The 8,963-nt window shown below is 47.3% G+C and overlaps 1 pseudogene; it reads left to right on the forward strand.

Moving 5' to 3' along the window:
- The first annotated feature begins 4,635 nt into the window (after positions 1-4,635).
- LOC101647081 lies at positions 4,636-7,820 on the forward strand (annotated as a pseudogene).
- Positions 7,821-8,963: the final 1,143 nt, after the last annotated feature.

The raw sequence follows: 8,963 nt of genomic DNA on the forward strand, positions 1-8,963 counted from the left end.
GCCTGGAGTCCTGCAGTCAGGAGGTTGGGAGCGTAGGGAGAAATAGATCGTTGGCAGGAGCCTTGCAAGATGTCCTTTCCCTCCAAACTTCCTTTCTCTCATGGTTCAGAAGACTCAAACCATAGCACAAATTAAAGAAGAGTTACCTTCACTTGACTTTCTGATGGAAGTAATGCGCGCTGCAGAGGGCCTCCTCTTTAAAGGCCCAGAGACTCCTTCCCACAGAGAGGTCCTGGCTTAAAGAGGGGACGTAGGATAGACTTGGATTGGACCACCATTTGTCAGTTTGAAAGTTACAGTGTTTAGTGAGTGGAGTTATCAGCCACACCTGGCTCAGTGGGACCCAGTTAGTATTATGTGAACGAGATCTAAGCAAATCTCCAGAGGATGGAGTGCTGAGGTCAAGAGCCATCACTGAGGTTAGGCAAGGCCCTGAGGCAACCTCAAGTCACAGAGTGGTTAGGACAGCAGAGCCGAGCAGCTGACAGGTGTCTGGTACAGTCATCTGATTTGAGAAATCTGCACCTTCTGTGAACATAAGCTGCCTTCAGCGACAAGTGGAGAATGAGAGTCTTCTTCTCCACACAAGTGACACTCAGAAAGCCTTTGGCAGGAGGGGGAATCTGTCATTCCTGTCCCCAGGCATCTCCCCTGTCCTCAAGGCACAGAGAAGAATAGGATAAAATGAGGAGGTGCATGTCTTCCCCAGCTTCCGATCCTAGAGCACTGGGCGCAGGGCCGGAAGGATGTGGCATGAGGGAGGATAAGGATGTGATGACAGATGAGGGAGGCTTCATGGACAGGGGAAACAGGGACTAGATATAAATGAGTAGCTTATGAGCTGTTCCCACAGCCTTTGACATTAAAACTTAATGAACAAATACAAAGAGCACTCTCAATTTGGTCCAGATAAGCAAGCATTGCTACAAACCTCACGTTATCTCTTCCCCATGCTTCTCCTTATGTGTGGGCACACACACACGTACACACTTAATGGGTAGCCTACAGATGTGACTGATTGGTTTTAAACAACTAGCTTGGGCCACATGCTTTTCTCAGAAGTCCTGGGAAAGGGCTATGACAATTGTACCTCTGCCACTGTTACTGCAGCTTCCATACCAATCTTCCTCCACCCAAGTGACAAGGCTCAGAGGAAACGACTAGGGGACATGCTCACTTCCCCTGCTCTTAGTTGACCCAATTGCCTTCTGCTTGTTGACTCTAGACCCTCTGTGTAACTCTGGGGCCAGGCGTGGCAATGGCTTTTATCCATCTTCCACCGTGGAGATAAGGCAGAAACTATCTAGGGCTATGTCCAGGCCCAGATACTGGGGACTAGTTTGAAGAGCCTTCTGGGAAGATCATTGATTTCCTGGGTGTGGCTTAAGGGGTTACAAGAAGCAACGAAAGAGTGGCTGGGCTTTGTCTACCCCGAGAAGAAACATGTGGATACCTCTGGGTCCAGTGGACACTCTCATTCTCACCACTGTTGCTTCAAAGAAGAAGAGATAAAAGCCAGATGGGTGAGGAAAGCTGCCCAAGCCCTGCCCAGAGTTGTAGAACCAGGCCGAGGACTTGGGTCTATAATCTCAAGAGCAAAGCCCTGTCCGTCTCACCTCGCTGTAAGCAATGGACAAATGAATTGATACCTGTCAAAGACAGAATGATGGGACTAGCTGTGCCTCTAAGTGGTCCAGCCTTGCTCTCCTAGGTTTGGCTTGAGCCCTTACCCCAAAGGTGGACAGTATCTGAAGGTCAAGGGAGGAGCAAGGCAGGCAGGCAGCCAGCTTTCCTACTGACGAGAAGTCTTTTCTTTTTCCCCAGGACCCCCAAATCCCAGGAAGATGTCCGACCAGTCAAAATGCAACCCCTGCTGCCCGCCGCCACGCCCAAACTGCCCACCGCCACCACAGTGCTGCCCACCGCCACCACAGTGCTGCCCACCGCCACCACAGTGCTGCCCACCGCCACCACAGTGCTGCCCACCGCCGCGCCCGTGCTGCCCACAGCCGCGCCCCTGCTGTCCACAGCCGCGCCCATGCTGCCCACAGCCACGCCGATGCTGCCCACAGCCAGCCCCCTGCTGCCCACAGCCAGCCCCCTGCTGCCCACAGCCAGCCCCCTGCTGCCCACAGCCACCCCCCTGCTGCATTAGACAACAGTGCTTGCCGGTCAAGCCTGAGTCCACTTCCTCTAATGAGGAGTCAGAGCCCAAGTCACCCCAAACTGAGGACAAGAGCTCTCATAGTCCACAAACCTCACTCAGGTCCGGTATCCCGGGGCAGCAGAAGCAGCCAAACAAGTAGGTTGCCCCTGGCGCAATGTGCGTCACTCAAGGGGGACGATTCCTGAGGATCAAGCTAGAAAAGCTGCTGGCTCATTGAAAGCCCTCCCTGCAGCCAAAGCCTCCCATGTCCCTTCATAGCCCTTTACCCTAGGGAGCTCACCTACTGAAAATGGAAGTTTGAAGAAGCCAAAATCACCTTTCCCAGTGACCTTGACATTGATACCGAACAGAAATAAAAAAACGCAATCAAAAGAAAAATGCCTCCCTTTGCTCCTGAATTTACCTGTGAAGGCATCTCACCTATCACCCTAAAAACCCAAGAAAGATTCTGGGCAAGAACCAGAGTGCAGAAGCACAGGGTGTCTGCTGACCTCGGTTTGTGTTGTTCACTCTTCCTGGTTGTAAAGGCCCTGCATCCTAGGAACCCCTCATTCCCAGGCATGGGGGTGGGGGGGTGCGGGGGCGCGGGCGCGCGGGCGCAAGTCACAGTAAGCACAAAAATCCCAATGGCCCAGGCCTCTGAATGCAGTACCCAATCTGAGCAGGAGAAGGACTCCGGAGGTCTAGTTCCTGGGACTTTGCCAAAGCCCATGCCTGGTGGAGTCTAGAGTCTGAGCAGTGGCTCTTAATGTCAGAGGTCATCAATCCTAGAGCAAGTTGTTTAACCTCTCATAGGCTCTATACTGGAGGTGGAGGGCCTTTTACCTACCAAGGGCCATTGAGATATTAATAACATCATTTGAGGGCCATATTAGTTGAGTTAGTTTATTGTGCCAACCTGGCCAATAGACCCATGTGGGGTTAATTGAAAGACAGAGGGATAAATGGCTCAGTGAGCCTCGCCTTTCTAGTTCTCGGGTCTCTTGCTTTGTGATGGTTGCACCAGCCTGCAGCTGCCTTAGCCAGTTCCCTGCTTCAGCTGGCAAGGCTGACTTCCTGCAAGACATCCCCAAGGAGAAGCCACATGGATCTACCCCGACGCAGCCCTGGGTGCTGGAGCAGCCGTGTGAAGACCCCTGCCAGTGCTGAGATGTTTACACTTTCACTGACTCAGCTTTCCTCCTGCAGTCAGCATCGTTGTGTCTGTTTTGTGAGATGGAGGAGGACTTTGTGGACTAGTGTTGGATATATGGGTTAATGGATTAATGTTGGACTTATGGGCTTGGACAGCACTGGGTTGGGATATTTTCTTGATGCACAGTTAACCTTTACATAAAACTCTCTCTTATACATGAGTTGCTGTGGATTTGTTTCTCTAAAGTAGACTAACACACTAGTCAAACAATTAACTCACCCTAATGAACTCAACTCTAATGTCAGTGGTATGATTCAGCCGGTTCTCACTGGCTCAACAGAACCAATGCCTTTTGTTGTTGTTGACCTTGGTGAGCTGGTTGTTAAAGTAGCACTTGTAACTAGGGTCCTCACTGAAGTAGACAGCTGGACAGGCGATCAATGTGGAAATCACAAACTTACATTCTTTACTTTTTAAAATGTCCATCTGTGTGACCACATATCCTAAACCCCTCTAGAAATGTTCATTCCTTCAGAGGTATGAAAGTGTAGATAGAATGATGCTTGTAATACGGATTTATCCATTTCATAAAACTCATACTTTTGATGAAAGACTACATTTTATTTTCTTGCATTCGTTACTTCAGTAAACAAATATACACATAAAGAGAAAAAGGACCAAATATCCAGAGGATGACAAAATAGAAATTTTAAAGAAAAATATGACAGGGTGGTAACTTCTCACATAAATTTATGTTGCAAATATTGTGAAAGATGTGACTTCATGAAAGAGAAAAGTGTTAATGTGTCAAAAATTGAAATGTTTCCAGACAGAAGCATTAGGGAAAAATAAAAAGGTAAAAATTGGTGGTGAGGAAGGTATAAGAGCCCTGGTAGAGCTTGATCAAGGGCAATGTAACTGAGAGGAATTATTGAAACCCAAATGAAGGCTGAACATGATAGTGGGACAAGAGGAAAGGAAAAGGAAATAGAGGAAAGAACTAGGAGGCAAAGGGCATTTCTAGAGGTCTAAATACAGGCATGTACATATGTAAATATATTTATATATGATGATGGGGAAATAGATCTATATGAATATATTTATAGGTTTAGAATTAAGGTAGCAGATGGACATTAAGCCTCCACTCAAGGACTCCCTCAATGCAAGAACACTTTGTTCTATTAAACTGGCATTCTATGATGCTCACCTTCCCAACACAATCGCTGAAGACAAATGGGTGTGTAATCAAATGTGTTGAAGAAAGGTGATGGTGCCCGGCTATTAAAACATATAGCATCTGGGGTCTTAAAGGCTTGAAGATAAACAAGTGGCCATGCAGCTGAGAAGAAGCAAAGCCCACACGGAAGAAGTACACCAGCCTGTGTGATCATGAGGTGTCGATAAGATCAGGTATCAGGCATCAAAGAACAAAAATATCTTATTGTGAATGAGGGGGAGTGCGGAGTGGAGACTCAAAGCCCACCTATAGGCAACTGGACATCCCCTTACAGAAGGGTCACGGGTGGAGACGAGCCAGTCAGAGTGCAGTGTAGCAACAATGAAACATATCACTTTCCTCTAGTTCTTAAATGCTTCCTCCCCACCACTATCATGATCCCAGTTCTACCTTACAAATCTGTCTAGACCACAGGATATACACTGGTACAGTGTACAGATGTATACTGGAAAAACAGGGAATCCAGGACAGATAAACCCCTCAGGACCAGTGGTGAGAGTGGCAATACTGTATGGGTGGAAGGAAGGAGGGGTAAAATGGGGGAATTGATTACAAGGATCTACATATAACACCCTCCCTGGGGGACAGACAACAGAAGAGTGGGTGAAGGGAGATGTCAGACAGTGTAAGATATGACAATAATAATATTTATAAATTATCATGAGGGTGGGGAGGTGGATGGGCAAAAATGAGGAGCTGATACCAAGGGCTCAAGGAGAAAGCAAATGTTTTGAGAATGATGATGGCAACAAATGTACAAATGTGCTTGACACAATGGATATATGTATGGATTGTGATGAGTTGTACGAGCCCCCAATAAAATGATTTAAATAAATAAATAAAGAGGTAAAAGAAATTTCTCTAAGGAAAAAAAAAATGAAAACATTTTTCATCAAAAGCTCATAACACTTGTAGAGAGAAGTTAGAACAATGTGATCAGAATTCAATAACAGAAGTAATAGATATATTAATGAAAAATATTTAAGTACTACTTGTAGAGTATTTAATACAGTGATAGCCTGTCAAACGGATTCAGACCTGACTTGCTCCTGCATCCTGATGCTCCTGCTGCTGCTGGGCGGAGTCGCATGGTCTTTTCACCCAGGTACCGGCAGAGACCCAGCCTCAGGACCAGACCGTGGAGGCCGAGGAGGTGGAGATGTCAGCCTTCCAGGTAGAGATCACCCAGCTCATGCCCATCCTCATCAACACCGTCTACTCCAACAAAGAGATCTTCCTCAGGGAGCTGGTTTCCAATTCTTCTGATACTCTGGAAAAAAACTACATGAAAGCCTGACCGACCGCAGCAGGCTGGACTTGGTAAAAGAGCTGTACATTCTTCTCATTCCCAGCAAGCAGCACTAGACCCTGAGCATCATGGACACCGGCATCGGCATGACCAAGGCTGACTTGACCAACAACCTTGACACCATCGCCAAGTCAGGCACCAAAGCCTTCATGGAGGCTCTGCAGGCTGGCGCTGACATCTCCATGATCGGTCAGTTCAGCGTGGGCTTCTACTCAGCCTACTTGGTGGCCGAGAAAGTGACGGTGATCAGCAAACACAACGATGATGAGCAGTATGCCTGGGAGTCTTCGGCAGGAGGCTGGTTCACAGTGAGGATCGACACAGGTGAGCCCCCGATTGCTGGACAAATGTTATCCTGCATTGGAAAGAGGACCAGACTGAGTACTTGGAAGAGAGAAGATGAAGAAGATCGTGAAGAAACACACTCAGTTTATTGGTGACTTAATTACTCTCTTTGTGGAGAAAGAATGAGATGAAGAAGTGAGTGATAGTGAAGCTGAGGAAAAGGAAGAGAAGAGGAAGAAGAAAAGGAGTCTGACGACAAGCCTGAAACAGCATGTGTTGGTTCTGATGAAGAGGAGGAGGAGAAGAAAGATGGAGAGGAGAAGGAGGAGGAGGAGGAACGGGGAGGAGGAAGAGGAGGAAGGGGGAAGGAAGAGAAGAAGAAGAAACCTTGACGAAGAGGTCCTCAACAAAACCAAGCCCATCTGGACCAGAAATCCTGATGACATTACCAACAAAGCCTACGGCGAGTTCTACAAGACCCTGACCAGTGACGGGGAGGGTCATTCCCTGTGAAACTTCCCAGTTGAAGGACAGCTAGAGTTCAGACCCTTCTTTTTGTCTCAAGACTGGCTCCCTTCAACCTCTTCCAAAGCAGGAAGAAGAACAACATTAAGCTGCCCGTGTGCCGAGTGCTCCTCATGGACAGCTTTGAGGAGCTGACCCCAGAGTATCTGAATTCCATTTGCAGTGTGGTGGACTCCGAGGATCTCCCTCTCAATATTTCCCAGGAAATTCTGCAGCAAAGCAACATTTCGAAAGTCATCAGGAAGAACTTGGTCAAAAAAGTGCTGAGAACTCTTTACTAAGCTGGCCGAAGACAAAGCTACCAAAAGCACTTCTCCAAAACCATGAAACCTGGGATCCACGAAGACTCCCCAAACCAGAAGAAGTTTTCAGAGCTGTTACTACATGTCTGCCTCAGGGGACAAGATGGTTTCTCTCAAGGACTATTTATTGCACCAGGATGAAGGACAACCAGAAACACATCTGCTACATAACCGGGGAAACCAAGGACCAGGGGGCTAACTCAGCCTTCTTCGAGCACCTCCGGGAGCATGGCTTAGAAGTGATCTACATGATCGAGCCCATTGACAAGTGCTGCATCCAGTAGTTGAAGGAGTTCAAGAGCAAAATTTTAGTGTCCATCACCAAAGAGGACTTGGAACTGCCAGAAGACAAAGAGGAGAAAAAGAATCAGGAAGAGGAGGCCTAGTTTGAAAACCTCTGGAAAATCATGAAGTACATCTTGGAGAAAAAAATGGAAAGGGTGGTGGTGTCACGTCCTGTGCTGCATTGTCACGAGCACCTGTGGCTGGATGGCAAGCATGGAGAGGATCACGAAGGCCCAGGCCCTGCAAGACAACTGGACCGTGGGCTACATGGCCGCCAAGAAGCACCTGGAGATAAACCCCGACCACTCCATCATCGACACCTTGCCGCAGAAGACCAAGGCCCACATGAACAGCAAGTCCTTGAGGGATTGGTGATCCTGCTCTATGAGCCGCACTGCTATCATCTTTCTTCAGTCTGGAAAATCCCCAAATTCACGCCAGCCAGATCTACAGGATGATCAAGCTGGGCCTGTGGAAATGACCCTACTGCTGACAGTACCAGTGCTTCCATCACTGAAGAAATGCCCCCTCTTGAAGGCGATGACAACATGTCACACATGGAAGAAGATGATTAAACATCAGCTTACACACGTTCAATACTTTTCCTGCAATCTCTCTGATAATATATTTTCAAGAACATTTTTCCTTTATTTTTGTTAAGAAATCTGTAAGGCGTGACTATAATAACTAAGTGGGGAGTGGGTTAAGATAATAAGATTTCTTTCTACATGTAAGTGATACTGCGAAGCGTTAGGCACTAAGAGCAGAGTTAGTAGTTCTGTTTGACTTTCCCGTTCTCTTATCTAACGGGTTGAGGTGACAGTTGTCAGAAGGCGTATGTAACTTACCGTGAACGCCATGGTCTGAAGCATTAGCTATCAAGCAGATTCTTTAGTAAACTGAAAATTTTGTCCCTGAAGAGTGGAAGTGTGTGTACCTAAGAGACATATCTTACTGAGAACAGCTCCACTTTCATCATCTAGGGTCTTGTTTATCAACCTACTCTGGCCCTTAGTTCCCAATGGTGCATGTACCAGGTCTTTAGAAGTTAGTGTTGTTACACTAAGCCAACTCGATGGGACACGGTTGTCCACAGGGCATGTTTTCCAAAAAGAAAAAATATTGTTTAGAGTAGCACAATTACAGACCTACCTTGGCTACTGTCAAGGCAGCTCAAAGTCACCAGGCTAAGCTTGTGAATGGACATGTAGTGCCCAGATCACTTCTAGTGTCAAAGAGTGGTGACAAATACAGTTACATTTTTTTAAAAAATGCAAACCATTCTCAGACAAAGAAGATGAGAGAGAGTGTACATTTTGAGAAACAACAAAGCCCACCTGGAAGAAGCACACCAGCCTGTAAGATGACAAGGCGGCAAAGGGGTCAGGTATCAGGCATCAAAGACCAAAAAAAATCCCATACCATTGTGAATGAGGGAGAGTGCTGAGTGGAGACCCAGGGCCCATCCGGGGGAAATTGGACATCTCCTTGCAGAAGGGCTGCAGGAGGAGAGGAGCAAATCAGAGTGCAGTGTAGTAGCCATGAAATAGGCAATTTTCCTCTAGTCCTTAAATGCTTCCTCCCCCCACTACCATGATCCCAATTCTACCTTACATATCCAGCTGGACCGGAGGATGTACACTGGCACTGATAGGAACTGGAAATACAGTGAACCCAGGACAGATGAACCCCCCAGGACCAGTGGAGAGAGTGGCGAT

The sequence above is a fragment of the Echinops telfairi genome, unplaced genomic scaffold (genome assembly GCF_000313985.2).
Source record: "Echinops telfairi isolate 266 unplaced genomic scaffold, ASM31398v2 ScPeMD7_46;HRSCAF=168, whole genome shotgun sequence".
In the NCBI taxonomy this organism is placed as follows: Eukaryota; Metazoa; Chordata; class Mammalia; order Afrosoricida; family Tenrecidae; genus Echinops; species Echinops telfairi.